The sequence below is a fragment of the Megascapheus bottae genome, chromosome 2, assembly GCF_031878675.1.
Source record: "Megascapheus bottae isolate mThoBot1 chromosome 2, mThoBot2.hap1, whole genome shotgun sequence".
In the NCBI taxonomy this organism is placed as follows: Eukaryota; Metazoa; Chordata; class Mammalia; order Rodentia; family Geomyidae; genus Megascapheus; species Megascapheus bottae.
Window position 1 is genome coordinate 43,182,126 of NC_143510.1, and position 16,471 is coordinate 43,198,596.

Sequence of the window (16,471 nt, forward strand, 5' to 3'; positions counted from 1 at the left end):
AAGACCGAAATATAGGTGGTAAAAATAACACCACAGAAGGTGTTGTAATGGTAGATATCAATCAAGTAATCAAGAATATTCACTGTTTCTATAAGATACTTTATATATGTAGCTGTATTTCTTTTTCTTTTTGCCAGTCCTGGGCTTGAACTCAGGGCCTGAGCACTGTCCTTGGACTTTCTCAAGGCTAGAGCTCTCTAGAGCCACAGCACCACTTATGGCTTTTTTTCTATGTATGTGGTACCAAGCAATAGATCTGGATCATCGTTCATGGTTGGCAAACACTCTACTACTAGGCCAAACTCCCAGCCCATGTAGCTGTATTTCTGCAGTATTGTACCATTAAGTACTCGTTAACAGACCTTAGATTTTGATTCACTATAGTAAACTTTAAAATAAGGTAAAGATGAATAATGTGAATTTTCTTCCATTAAAATACTTACAGTCAATGAGTATTAAAAAAGGCCTCAATATGAAATGAATGGCCCAAGTTATAATTGCCAAAATCAAACTCTAATGTAAGGACTGCATCACTTCAAAATGATATGACTCAGGTATAATGGAAGCATCCACTGGCCCCAAATAATGAATGAGTGTATTTTTTCCTCAAAGTAGCCTGAGGGGTTTCACTTACTTAATCAGCCTTTTCTCATTGAGCACATACATTGAACTACATATATAGTGCAAGATAAATAGATCCACCTCTTTGTTGAAGTTACTATTGTTTTATGTAAAAGAAAAGGGCTAATAAGTAGATTGGCTATATTCCCTTACTGCTAAGAATTCTAACTGGGATTGGAATTCAAATCTAATTTGAAACACACAAAAGTCAATGGAACTTCCAAAGGGAAAGTGAGAAGGACGACTCAATGGAAGACCTGGAGAAAATGGAGGACCAGATTAATATATAAGTGGCAGAAGCACTGTATTAATAATGTTATAGGTTAAAGCAGAGGTTGAGGACAACTTATAGATGTCTTTTAAAAATACTGAAAGGCAGGTGGGAAATTAAATGATGTGTGAACATTTTTCAAATTTGCTTCCTATTTTAAAATATATTTCAACTTAAGCAAACTTTTTTGCTTCATTCTCCTGAATGCTAGAAGTCCAGATCTTTACCACTATGGTTGGTTCTTTTGCTTGTTTTTTTTCTATATTAAAATTTCTAATATTTTCTTGCTGGTGTAGAGGAATGCAATTTGCTTTTGCATAATATTCTCATGCTTTGTGAGTTTGCCAAAAGCCTCTTCACAATCAGAATAGTTTTTTTTTTGTGTGTGTGTTTTTTTTTTTGCGAAGTCCTTCAATGTGTAGTAATTTAGTTTCCACTTGCAGTTCTTGTGGATTCTGTGTCTTACACTTTGTTACTGCATTGACACCACTCTCCATCACAAGGTTTCGCTTTAGTGATAAAGGAAACTATTCTTTTGATTCTGAATGTAAACGAAGGCTTTTTTTTTCTTTCAAAGATCTTTTGTTGCTGTTGGACAAAGTATTTTATTTATTTATTTTTACCGGGTACTGGGGCTTGAACTTATTAGGGCCTGGCTACTGTTTCTTAGGGTTTTTACTCAAGGCTCTGGCTCTACCACTTGAGCCATAACTCCACTTCTAGCTCTTTATTGATTAAGTGGAGTCTCAGGGATTTCCCTCTCTGGGCTGGCTTTACATCATGATTTTCACACCTCAGCCCCCTGAGTCCTTAGGATTACAGGTCTTCTATTCTCCTATGAGAACGTATATTTGTCATGAGCTATCACTGGGTTTTATAAAATTATTTTCTATCTATAGAGATGATCATAATGCCATAAAACAGTAAATTGTTCAATCTTCCAGGAACATTTTTTTGACATCCTCAACCACATAGTGTCAAATCATGAAAAACTATGATTGACAGAAGGAAGAAAAGGGAATGAGAACATAAGTGCAGAGGAAAAAGAAATAAATGTACATCTTATAATAACTGCTTGATCTACTGGAAAAGGTACAGAACACTCCTGTGAATAACGCCAGATGACTTCATGCTCTTAAGCTGTATGTGGGGGGTGGTCCTTTAAAAAGTTGTCCATTTGGTAGGCCAACTAAAAGCTTCTCACTCCAAACTCTAAGCTATTAGAACATCAATGAATTCATACGTGAACTCCACATCCTTATAACCCAGCCACATCCCGAAGGCCTCCACCTCTGAGCATTGCTACACTGGGAAATAAGCCTTTAGCCTATGAGCCTTGGGAGAACATTTAAATCCCAAACTGAATCCCGTGGCTCACACCTGCAATCCTGATTACTCAATATGATGAGATCTAAGAACAGCAGTGTGAAGCCAACCAGGGAAGACAAACCCATCTCTAGTCAAACAGTAAAATGTCACAAATAAAAGTGTGGATAGATCAAGCAGTAGCACACTAGCCTTGAGAACAACAACAAAAAATAATCAAAGAACGTGAGGCCCTGAGTTCAAGCTCCAGTACTGTCACACATACACACACATATGCATACACACACACACACACACACACACACACACACACAAGCACGCACACACCACTCAAGATCCAAAAGTTAACAGATTTTTAAACTCAATATTTTTCATCTTTTGTTCTTTTCTGCCATATGTACGTACAATAGAAGAAACATCCATTGTTTTATACATTTCCAAAGCAATTTTAGCTAAGCACCAGTGGCTCACACTTGTAATCCTAGCTACTCAGGAGGCTGAGATCTGAGGATCATGGGTCAAAACTAGGCCTAGGCAGGAAAGCCTGTGAGCCTCATAACTCCAATTAACCAGCAAAAATCCAGAAGTAGAGCTGTGGTTTAAGTTGCAGAGCAGTAACCTTGCACTACAATGCTCAAGCACATCTCCTCAAGCCCTGACATCAAGACTGAGGACCAGCACACACACACACACACACACACACACACACACACACACACACACACACACACAGAAACCCTCCAGGTCGAACTAAATTGGACACATTTGCTGTATGCTGTCATATGTAAGTCTTCCTTAAGCTATTATGAATTAAAACTCTTTTCAGTGTACAAAATGAAGGGTAAAAATAAAGTTACAGCCAAATAAACTGTATTACAGAGCATGTTCATATCCTAGTAACTCACTGCCAGAGAGCATTCTTGGCATGGTGGTGTAACAGTAATGGTCACAAAGTCTGAAGTTAGTGATCACCCTGCCATTAGCTATGAATATATGTGAACATTTAGGACATATAAAACATTAACACATACCAAACAGGATCATTTCTTCCAGGTTAAAGGAAAAAGACTTTCAGAAATACCGTGTTACAACAAGTGAGCATTTCATGTGAATGCCACTGAGGCTGTATTCATCTTGTTGTTATATATGATTTAGCTCTTAGTGCTTTTTGGCTTGTTTTTGTTTGTGCCAGTACTAGGGCTTGAATGCAAGATTTCAAACTCTCTCTAGGCTTTTTCACTCAAGAACATTTGAGCCATAGCTCTATTTCTTGCTTTTTGCTGTTTCATTGGAGATATAGACTCATGGACTTTCTTGCTCAGGCTGGTTTCAATCTATGATCCTCAGATGTCAGCCTTCTGAATAACTAAGATTGAGCCACTGGTGCCTGTTATTATTATTATTATTTTACTTAATCATATATATGCATATGTATATTAAAGTATGCATCAAAACAATGTATGTAAAATTATATACCTGGGGCCAGGAGTTTGGCCTAGTGGTAGAGTGCTTGCCTAGCATACATGAAGACCCAGGTTCGATTCCTCGGTACCACACATAGAAAAAAAAGCCGGAAGTGGTGCTGAGGCTCAAGTGCTAGAGCTCTAGTCTTGAGAAAACCTAAGGACAGTGCTTAGGCTCCAAATTCAAGGCCCAGGATTGGCAAAAAAAAAAATGAAATAAAAATAAAATTATATACTTGACTGATAAATGATGATAATGTGACAGAAAAAGACAACAAAAACAATAGCAAAATGTTCCTCAGATATAGTAAAACCATTTTGAAAAGTGACATGAAGCTGGGTGGAGGCACATCTCTGCAGTTAGGCATCAGCTTCACAAGCCTGAGGCCCTGAGTTCAAACTTCAATACCAACAAAGAAAAAGCAACCTCCAATGCAATCATTTGTGCTCTTAAAATAAAGTGTGGGGATAATGGCTTTAACTGAGTTCTTCAACCCCAGGTCCAAACCCCAGGACTTAGACAAATCATGATGCAGCCACACGTTCCTGTTTGCCAAAAAAAGAGACATGGTGTAGGGCAGAGAAAGCGCAGAGGTTTATTAGGTGGTGGGCATAAGAAAGCACTTCAGTACATCCTCAGCCATGTTCGGGGTACATACAGAAAACAGTCCAGGAGCTGTGGGAACGCATACTTTATTGACTAATCGTGATCTACGTATCGCCTGGTCAATCATGATTTCAGCCCTTATTTGGGGATGAGTTTTGGAAAAAAGTTTATTGTCATCACTGGAAAGGAACAAACAGGCAGCGATGCCTGGTCAACAGTCTGTCTTTAGGGTAGTTTCTGCCCCTTGTCATAAAAATATTATGGATCAAGTCTGTCCTTCCTAGATTCCAAGGGCAATCATGTTTATGGAGAGAATGGCTTAGAGCAGAAGCACTTGCAAAAAACATGCCAAGAGTTCTTCCTATTTTTAGTGAATTTGTGAGTTCAACCGAAGCAGGTCTTTTTTTTTTTAAAGCACCTCTCACAGACTTCACTTTACATTTTACCACCTTGCAAAAGAATAGCTTCCCCAGAGCGTGATTTAATGATCAAGGCTCAGAGAGAGGGCTGTTTGATTTCATTTGACAATTTTACGGAAAAGTTAACTACAGTCAATATTTGGTCAGTGATGGGGACTGAGGGACAAATAAGGAGAAAACAATGAATAATTCACAGTTTGATTGCAGGAGATATGTGAGGTGTGGAATTGGAAAGAAGGGAAGAATTCGGTTGATCGTAAGATTGTTGGATAACAAAGAATCAGACCCTGGTCTTCATGTACCAGGCCTACTTTTCTGCCTCCCCTCCCTCTTTCCTCCCTTCTTTCATTTCCTCCCTCCCCTCCCTCCCTCCTATGCTATACTGGAGCTTAAACTCAGGATGTAGCTTTTTCTACTCTAGGCTGGAACTCTACACACAAGCCATACCTCTACTTCTGGCTTTTTAACTGGAGACAAGAGTCTCTCAGACTTCTCTGCCCCCAAGCAGACTTTGGACTGCAAGCTTCAAATCTCAGTCTTCAGAATAGCTAGGATGACAGATGTGGGCAACTGGCATCTGGTTTCTGGCTGATTTTCAAAACAACAGAGTTCATCACATGATCAGAACTTAGATAATGAATAGAAGCTATGAAGTTGATCTGTAGATGAGTCTCTTTCCTGATAGTCCTCTCAACTTTGTGTTGTAGTCTTAGATCTCTCTCCATATTTTTTTGGGGGGGGGTGATAACATTGATGAGGCAAGCATATTTGTGGCATTGTGCTTGCTAGTACATAATCTCAAGAAACTTCCAGTGTGGTGAATACATCATTAGATAGATGCTCTATTGGTAATATAGTTCTACGGAATGAGGCCTTAAATAATTTTTATCTGTTCTTTGTGTGAGAGAGAAAGAGAGAGAGAGAAGAGAGAGAGAGAGACAGACAGACAGACAGACAGGCAGAGAGACAGAGAGACAGAGAGAGAGAGAGAGAAACTATTAAGACTTGAACTCAGGGCCTGAGTGCTGTCACTTAGCTTTTTTGTTTAAAACTGGCACTCTACCATTTGAGCCACAACTCTACTTCCAGCTTTTTTTGTGCTTAACTGGAATGGAGATAAGAGTCTCAAGGATCTTCCTGCCCAGTCTGGCTTTGGACCACAATCCTCAGATCTCAGTCTCCTGAGTACATAGAATTACACAAGTGAGTCACCAGTGGCCAGTTGATCTGTAACTTTTTTTTTTTGCCAGTCCTGGCTTGAGCTCATGGCCTGAGTACTATCCTTGCATTTTCTCAAGGCTAGAACCCTGCCACTTGAGTCACAGCACCACTTCTGGCCTTTCCTATCTATGTGGTACCGAGAAATCGAACCAGGGTCTTCGTGCACGCTAGGCAAGTATGCTACCACTAGGCCAAGCTCCCAGCCCCCAAGAGTATCTTTTTATACCAATCAAAACTGAAGATTTAATCTCGCCGACATCTCTAAAGTCCTTCCAGGGCAGTCGCCCATGTCCTAGGAAGTTTAGAAGAGTGATGGAATGAATTCAGAATATTCAGATTGCAATTTCCTTCTAAATGGAAATTTATGATTTCATTATTCCTAAGATTTCATTTATAATGGTCCTTGGGATTTGATAATTGAAGACAACAATAATAATCAGTTTATGTGTTACATTCTGTGGAGTCATTCATTTTGAAGAATCCTCAAGTGAATCTGCATATAAAATACAGTGTGTAGCATAGTGTGTGGAGAAGACATATACTCTAATGCTCAGGATACAGATTCCAAGTGTGGCAATTCCTTCAGGGCCACAGAGGTGTCGCAAACCCTCCCTAGAGCATAGTTATGGTGACAATTGGTGCTAGGTGGAGAGTAATAATAATAATAATGATAATGGTCACTGATACAATCTACATCTGTTCTAATGAGCAAAGGTACCAAAGGCTGTGCTATGCCTACTTATGAGAACTGTCAGACAGCTTTTCATTTTGCAAGAATAAATGAATAATAAAATATACTTGAAGCCTGGAGGTATATAATTAAAAATCATTGTAGAAGTAGGCTCTTGCAGAAATAACGTTCCAAGAGGAACATCTCCCATTATGCATTCCTTCACAAAACATGTCCCCCCACCTGTCAAGTGGAAAGTCAGGTGACCATTGCGAGGCTTCCTATTCGATAAGATACCATCAAGGTGTAAGGCAAAGGAAATGATGTTGTTTGTTGGAAAGAAGTTAAGCTGCACAGGAAATTAAGTTGAGACTGTCTCAGTGTGGGGGTGCTGGCTGTGAATCTGGTAGAAAATGTAAACCTGTGTCCTTTGAAATCTGTGGATCTAAATGCATTCCACTTATTCAGAATTGCCACAGAGGCAAATACAATTGAGTATACAATAGCAGCTTCAAAAGGAACCACTCAGGCTTACTCACCATTCTACAATGTGTGGATGTTTTGTTTTCCTTTGAGGCTGATACTGAGTCTTGAACTCAGGATCTCAGCACTGTCCCTAATCTTTGCTCTGTCACATAAGCCACAGCTTGATGTCCAACTCTTTGCTGCTTAATTGAATATATAAGGTTTATCTGCCTGGGTTGGCTTTGAACCTATATCCTTAGATCTCAGACTCCTGAATAAGTAGTATTATAGGTATGAACCAACACTCAATATGGCATTTAAATCCTGTATCCTATGGACAAGTCACAATGAGGATGAATGAGGGGCGCCATTTCTGCTCAGTGAGACCCAGGTTCGAATATCAGCTAGGCTGTGCGCCTCTGCCATGTACCATTGTGTTCCATTATTTTAATTTCTGAAAGCATCCATTTTTTTACCAGTTTCAAAAGTAATGAAAACTGTATGTGTAGCATATACATAGGGTTATCAAGAAGGTAAACATGTGTCTCACATAATATAAACTAACGAGAACCAGCAATACTGGCAAGTTCTAAGGAACTGATTGTGTCTCTGAATGATCCTACTTCCTCAAAGATATTAACTATTCTCTTGAGCTATTGTTTAGTGAGAATAGTTTTGTATGTTCAAAACTGTGTTTTGAAAATTACCTTTAAGTAGTCACACAGAGGAATTTCAATGCAACATGTCAATGTATGAGTCCCATGTCACCTCTTCATCATTCTCTCCTGGCCCCACCCCTCCCTTCCAGTCACCAGCCTCCATTTTCACCTACCTACCTTGTCTGTTAGGACTGTGTCCACTCACCCTCCTCGCTCCATTCATTTGCTCCTTTCCTCTTGACTAGCTCCACCCTCCCAATCATGCATCTTCTAGCCTTCTGGTATTTGTTTTAAGTTCTAAGTTAGCTGTTGAAAACAGTTATACCATTGCAGTTTTCCCCTGCATATATAATACTTTAGACAATATATTTATGTATATTCTTGTGACCCTGTCACAGAAGATCAAATGGCATGAATAAGTACTGGGAATAGAGACGTGGGAATAATACGATGGACGTGGGAATAATATGATGGTGGCCTATTGACAGATTAGAAAACAAACTGAAGGAGAGGGAAAGGGAGAGAGAGAGAGAGAGAGAGAGAGAGAGAGAGAGAGAGAGAGAGAGAGAGAGAGAGAGAGAGAGAGAGAGAGAGAGAGAGAGAGAGAGAGAGGGAGAGAGAGAGAGGAGGTGGAGGAGGAAGAGGAGGAGGAGGAGGAGGAGGGAAGGGATAGAGGAAGAATAGAGAGAAAGAGAGGGGGGAAGGGAAAGAAGAGAGAAAAAGAAGAAGGGAGGGAAGAAGGAAGGAAGGAAGGAAAGAAAGAAAGAAGGAAAGAAAAGCAGTCGGTTAGTTATAAATCATAGAGGGGCAGCTTGCCTGAGGTGGGGGGGGCATTCAAAGCATCTGTAGTTATTAGCTCTAGCCCTAATTTACTGCGTGACTGTTAGGAGAACTCATATACCTATCTATTCCTTGACTAAATAGAAATCAAAAGCAGGTGGTAGGACACTGCTGGTAGCATTCTTCATGGAGCCAGCTTGTGCAGCACTGAGAGCTGGCTGTGGTGTACCTGCTTCCTACCTGTACAGACAGTTGCTCAGTCAGGATCACATCAGTTTCTAGTTTTATTTAACTGAGTTGAGTGTGTGTGTGTGTGTGTGTGTGTGTGTGTGTGTGTGTGTGACTTGAACTCAGGGCCTGGGTGTTGTTTCTTGTCTTTTTCACTGAAGGCTAACACTTTACCATTTGAGCCTCCAATTCTGATGTTTTTAGAGAGTAATTGAAGTTAAGTATCTCACAGAATTTCCTGCTTGAGGCTGGCTTGGAACCACGATCCTCAGATCTCAGCTTCCTGGCACTCAGCTTTGCTGAGAGGATTCTACGTAATTGTGCATATGTTATTGTTAAGACATCTTTCTACCAGTTTTGTTAATGGAAAGCAATTATTAAGCTACTGTGTCTTACTTGTTTCTATTCAATATTTAATTTGGAGAAAACCAACCATGTAGAGATATGGAGATAGAGATTTTTTTTTCTTGAAGCTATCATCTGTGTTATTGACTTTAGACACTGAGCAATTTCACCTACTCATGGATAACACATTCTCCCAGAATCACAACAACCCCTAGTCAAGAATGGCAGTGTTCGAAGACTGTGAGACATAGTCAAATCACCATGACAAAACTGAAAAACCTATATTTTCTTGTGATACATGATCTTTCTATAATCACAAATGAAAGCCATTTCCCTAGGAATTCTCCAGAAAGGCCTCGGCAGGTGATATTAGCTGGATCAGTTTTTCTATGCCTTGAATACCAATGCAATCATGTTTTTCCCTCTCAGATTTTTGTATCTTTTTTTCCTGCAAATGTCAATTCAAAGATGAACCGAGCATGACTTGTTTTACAATCTGTCTTTCTTCCACTGCTTCTCTTGATTTGAAGAAGATGATACACAGGCATTCCAGCCCTTTTCATTGTGGAAAGGGCTCTCCCCATTGGGAAAGAATATGGTTTCTGTGACCTGTGTCCAATTACTGCCATAGACTAGGTATGAACCAAATAACATTTGAGTGCCATAAATTCAGGTAGATTCTGCGGCTACACTTCCTTCAGCATTTTAGTTCCCTGCGCTGCCAAAATTTTGTTTTGTTTTAATTTATTTCCCCCTGCAAACTATGAATCATCAAACAAAAGGAGGAAGTAATATATCTTTAAATTTATTCAAAGGGTCTATGACCTTGAAATAAACTGGAGTAACAAAGTAGGACTGGAAATAGAGCTGTGGCTCAAATGGTAAAGCACTAGCCTTGAGTTTACTGAGTCCAAGCTCCAGTACACATACACAGACACACATACACACATACACACACGCAAATTGTAGTTTACAGACACCTACTTCCTTGTCACTTTATTCAAATCAAACTCTCAGGGTTGGGGAACTTTTCTTTTTTTAATCTAAATCCCAAGGCCCATTTGAAATTTGTGACATCCATTCACGGGCCATATAAAATGATCAATGCAGGCAAATGGGCCATGGATAGTGGGCAAGAGGCAAATGAGAAATGTGTTTATCTATTCTGGTACCAAATAACTTTACTGGTCTCATATAGCTCTCAGGGCTGGATGTTTCTCATCCCTGCAAGACATAGGCATTCCATGCTGCTGATTTGTAAGTACTTTTTCATTGCTGTTATTGTTGTTCAGGTACTGAGACTTGAGTAGTGTGCTCTCATGTTTTGTTTGTTTGTTTCTTTGTTTTCTCAAGGCCAACATGCTATCACTTAAGCCACAGATCCACTTCCAGCATTGTAGTGGTTAATTGGACATTGGGATCTCACAGATTTGTCTGCCTGGGCTGGCTTTGAACTGTGGTTCTCAGATCTCAGCCCCCTGAGTAGTTAGGATTACAGGTGTGAGCCACTGGCACCTACCTATAAATTCTTTTCATTAGCACATTTTCATTGTACAAAACAAGGAGTTTCATGTATATTGCTATACATGCTTATAATATGCATTGATCAGTTCTCTTCTCCTTTGTCTTTGTTTTATGTCCGTTCCTCCCTCCTTCTTTTCTCTTCCCCTTTTCTTTCCCAGTATCCCACTGATATTTTCATGACCTTGCTTGTTTCCATTTTTGTTTTTGATTATTATTGTTTTCCTCTAGCTGTCACTAATGGGAGGAAATACTCACTATGTCTTTACAGGGACTGCTTTATTTCACTTAACAGGATGACCTCCATTTCCATCCATTGCTTTAGAAAATGGCACAACTTCATTCTTCTTAATGGCTGGGTAAAATTCCATTGTGTGCATGCACTACATTTTCTTTGTTCATCTGTCCATTGATGGGTAGCTAAGCTAGCCACATATAGTTTGACCATTGTGAAGAATATCATGATAAATACTGGTGTTCAGTAATTTCTGCAATCTGATTTTGGAGTGCTTGTGCTTTATGATCATTAATTTTTAGTCCTCGTCATTAAACAGAGGATAAAGTAGAATTCTGCCAGCATTCCTACTGGCAAATATATTTTCATAGTTCAAGAATAGGTAAGAATGTGGCTTTCTTTTTTTTTGTTCGTTTGAGGTCTTTGCTTTAAAAAGTGTAAATGGATTATGACATTCATTTTGTAAGTCATTTATGAAGGCTTGCACCATTTTACCTTGTGTTGGTGTTGGAGAAATATGGTGTGATTTTCACTGTGTCAGTAAATCCCTGGATGACAGGCAAAGGCCCATGCAGTGTTCACAGCCCCCTCTTTCACAGGATGCGGGTCTCCCATGAGAATGTACAGCCAGCTCATTAAAATTACAGCAATGGGAAAGGCAGAAGCAATCGCCACCATGTATTTGACTATGACACTTCTATGTATTTCTTCTTGACCTGCCTATGGGCATGTCACTGTAAATTGTCCATGAGGATTGTAGTGACAGCTTTATGGACTAAAGTGAGAGTCCCAGCCTCTCCGTTGGCTAAATAATGACAGCCTAAATGAGAAGAATCTAGAGAAAATCGCTTAGGAAGAGCTGTATGTTTCTGTTGTGACAAATGGTAGGCACAATCTATCCCAGGTATCTTGAGACTGTGGAATAAAGAGAAGAAAATATGAGTGATCACTGGACAATGTCCAAATAGGGGGAAGATCTTCAACCCTGGAGCTATTTATTAAACACACAGAGATAGTCTCCATCTTCCAGAACATCATGAACACTGGGGAAAGTGATGCTGAGACCCGGCGACCAGGATACCTGAGAGATCTCATAGATTCAGATTTCTCTATTGCTTCTAGTTCTGTCCTTGTGACCACCTCATCAGGCCATCTGAGGTATGCAAGAGTGGAACGAAATGTGACCTCAGCCATGGCAACCCTTCCGAGGGATACTTGGGACAGTTGAAGGAGGAATGAAGTGGCTGTTGTCTTGGATTAATGGGGTGCCTAAAGTTGGGGAAAGGGAGGCTTTGCATCTGGGCTTATCTGGTCTTTCGAAGGTGTATTGGGAGACAACTAAGGTTTCAGAAGGCTCTCACCTGATAGTCCCAGTTGCCTTTGGATCTCATTCTATACATTAAGGAAGTTGATTTTAACTGTGTGTGTGTGTGTGTGTGTGTGTGTGTGTGTGTGTGTGTGTGTGTGTGTGTGTGCTGGTTCTGAGGCTTACTCAGGAGCTGTCCCTTAGCTTATTCAGCTCAAGGCTAGCCCTCTCCAACATGAGCCACAGCTTCACTTCCATCTTATTTGGTGCCTAATTGGAGACAAGAATCTTGTGGATTTTTTTTTTTACCTTGGTTCAGTTCAAACTGTCTTTTTCAAATCTCAGCCTCTTGGGTAGCTATGATGAGAAGCGTGAGCTGCCAATGTCTGGTGAGGAGGTTTTGAGTTATTGTACTTGCTAAAGTAATGGTAGTATTCATAGAGAAATAGATATCTATAAAGAAGCAAATTTCGGAGATAGGGATAGTCATTTGAATTTATTAAACTTTGATGTCTGGAGATTGTGAATGATGAGGAAGTATGAAAAGCAAAGGGGTGGGGTCAGAAATGTGCAATTATGTATTGAGGTCACTGACTTGCTGAGTTTTCTGTGATGAGAAGCAGAGACAGACACATCCTCACAGAGAAGGAGAGATGTGGGGAAGGGGGAGGAAAAGGAAAAGGGAGGAAGAGGAAAAAGAAATCAAAAGACTTGACCAACTTGGGCTTATGCTCATATTTAGCAGATAGGAGGATAAACATAAAGGAGTAGTTAATAGGAGAAAGGAGAAAATGAAACATAAGATTACCACAATTGGTAATGGTAGTAAGGGACTCATTCATTTCCTACCAGGTTTTGTCACTGTGAGTACCTTTATTTTACGTGTGTTGGTATCTGTGTGTGCATGCTCGTGTGTGTGTGAGTGTGCATGTGTTGATTTGGGTTCTTGAACTCAAGGCCTTGTACTCTCACTTGGCTTTTTCACTCAAGGATGGTACTGTACCACCTGAGCCACCCCTCAACTTCCATCTTTTTGGTGGTTAATTGGAGATAACAGCCTCACAGACTTTCTAGCTTGAGCTGGCTTTGAACTTCTGCCTTCAGAGCTCAGCCTCTTGAGTAGTTAGGATAATAGACATGAGCCACTGGTGCTCAGAAGGATGAGATTTAAAGTCATTTATTAGAGGTAAATCTTTCCCAGTCCTCAGGAGATTCTCAAGATCTAGTCAGGGAAGGGTGTGTGTGTGTGTGTGTGTGTGTGTGTGTGTTCCTATTAAAAGGATGACTGAGAAGCAATTCTCCACAGGGATCTACATCTGGCTAGAGGGGAAAAGAAAACCACAGAGAATTCCCTAAAAGCAGGGACCTTGAAAAAAAGCTCTGGAGTCAAGTACATAGTTATGTAGGTCGATGTCATAAGGAGAAGCTTCTCCACAGAGCTGTCAGAACAGTGAATCCGTTGACATGACTTGAAATTTGTTTGAAAAAGTTTAAAGAGCATCTGCTTAAATATTCAAGTTTAAGTTAATTTGAACTAGCTATGTGCATTATTTATATATTACATACATATAGTGTTTTAAATGAGAAAGTGATTTGGAAGCTCGTGCTAATTTATTATTTCAATACAGCTAGGGGATGTAATTAATCTGGTTTAATTAAAAACAAATCTGTCATTCTGCCACAACATGCTAAAGTTTTGTTTTAATTGAAGGAATATTTGGTATTCATTTTATCTTCAGTTGTACAAAAGGGGGTTTCAATTTCAACATACCGGTTTATAAATACAATACGTCTTGACCAGTATCATCTGAAAGGGGTATTTAAAAGGTAGTTCTTTTCTCATGCTGGTGACTCAGATCTGTAATCTTAGCTGCTCAAGAGACCGAGATCTTAGGATTGAGGTTCAAAGTCCACAAGACTCTTATTTCTAAGTAATTACCAAAAAGCTGGAAGTAGAGGTATGACTCAAATGGTTCAGTGCCAGCTTTGAGTGCAAAAGCCAAGGGACAGAGCCCAGACCCTGAGTTCAAGCCCCAGTGATGGCCTCTCCTAACCATTCCAAAAGAGTGCTTTTATGAAGTACTCCTGCTCTGTGAGAAGGCTGATGATGATATTTACGGCATGGTATTATTGGTGTTATCATTGCCACAGTATCATGGCACATACCATTAGTATAATAACTCAAGTGATAAAGTTCATGGGAATTCTTCTTTATTATTTATTTTTAGCCAGTCCTGGTGCTTCAACTCAGGGTGTAGGCCCTGTCCTTAGGCTTTCTCAAGGCTAGAGCTCTATCCCTTGAGCCACAGCACTACTTCCAGTCTTTTCTATGTATGTGGCACTGAGGAATCAAACCCAGGACTTCGTGCATGCTAGGCAGGCATTCTACCACTAGGCCACACTTCTGGCCTTTTTTTTTTATCAGAGGATTTGGTCTCTAGAGTCATATAATTGCCAATGTTACATATGCTGAACTACATTTTCTTTCTTTGGCTTTAAGCACCAGGAAGCTTATGCTTAATTTCCTGCTCAATGACAGTAGATTTTTTTCTGGGAAATTGTGGGTCAGTGGATATGGACATTTATAATGAACAATTATGAGATTCGGTGTACAATTCTAGGCCTGGAACAAATTGTATTATCTTGTATTCAGGATTGTTATTGAGTGAAATTTTACCTGCTAAACCACAAAAACCAGGTTTATGACCCAGTAATCCCATTTCTGGGCACTTACCCAAGTGACTACAAACTAGATACAACCATGCCCATTGCAATATTGTTTATCTTAGCCAAGAAAAGAATCAGCAGGTACACCTCAGTGGATGAGTGGATCAAAATAAATGTGGTATATACACAACAGAATTCAACACTTCCATCAGAAAGAATGGCATTGCCCCATTTGTAAGGAAATGGAAAGACTTGGAAAAAATCATATTAAGCAAAGTAAGCCAGATTCAAAGACATGTTTTCTCTCATTTTAGTAACTAGAATATGCCTATAAATCTGAGTAAATCTAATAGATAGTAAAATATAAATAATTGCACTTGGACAGAATTAATTAAACAGCACATTAAACATTCACACAGTGAGAACAAAGGCAGATAGATATTCGGGGGAGAGGATCACCAGGACTCAACATCTATGTGCATCTGATCATGTAACATGATGCTTGTTGAAACAAGAAATGGAAACCAGAGATTTTTTTTTACTGTACTGTTTGCATTTATTTTTTCCTGTCCAGTTTATTCCCCTTTGTTACTGTTTTTGATTTCTGTACCCTTTATCTTGCATATAAGTTAATCTGATTTGGGGAGGGGAAGGGGAGGCACAGAAATGGTGGGACAAAGGGTAAACCAGTTCAGCAGTGATACTCACTAGACACTATGTTGGAAATAAACTATACAACTTGGAAGTAGAGGGTTTAGGAGGAGAAAAATTGGGAGAAAATAAGGGAAAGGGTGACATTATTCAAAAAGAAATGTATTCATTACCTGACTTATGTAACTGTAACCCCTCTGTACATCACCTTTACAATAAAATATAAATAAACAAGAAGCCCAGGGCCAGTCATTATATGACAGATAAGCTTATTTGCCTGATTCTGGTAGCTACTTCCTTGTGTTTATCAAAACATCCTTTCATCTGCATTAGCACAAGGCACAATTTTTCTTTTATTCTGATTCTACTAAAGGAGCCTGATCAAAATTAGGATGTTCATAAGCCAGCAGCAGTGGTGGCTCAGGCCTGTAATCCTAGCTGTGGCGAAGGCTTGAGATCTGAGGATCACAGTTCAAAGTCAGCCTGGGAAGGAAAGCCCATGAAACTCTCCAGTGAACCACCAAGAAGCCGGAAGTGGAGCTCAGGTGGTAGAGTGCTTGAGGGAAAAATTACTACTCAAGGACCACATCAAGGCCTTAATTTTAGCTCTAGTACTCACCAAGTATTTTCAAATAATAGTAAACTATTACTTCAGGGAAAAGATGTTGGATCTTTATTTGCCACTAATCTTATTATCTACTATAGTTTCTGGAACAGGTTTATAGCTTAGCAAGTATTTCATGGAAAAATTGGATATACCGTTCACAGACATATACGCGATTATCTTTTGAGATTGTGCATGTGTGCATAACCATGTGTATGTGTGCCAGTATAGGAGCTTGAACTCATGGCCCTGCCCTCTCCCTTGGCTTTTTTGCTCAAGGCATTCTATCACTTGAGCTATACCTTCACTTCAGGATAATTAGACATGAGAGTCTCTTGAATTTGTCTGTCTGGGCTAGCTTCAAATCTTAATCCTCAGGTCTCATCCTTCTAAGTAACTTGGGTTGAGATAA

At 39.7% G+C, this 16,471-nt stretch overlaps 1 protein-coding gene across 3 annotated transcripts in view; it reads left to right on the forward strand.

Moving 5' to 3' along the window:
* Tmem117 (transmembrane protein 117) overlaps positions 1-16,471 on the forward strand; it is a 350,457-nt gene that overhangs the window by 109,338 nt on the left and 224,648 nt on the right. The window lies entirely within an intron of this gene.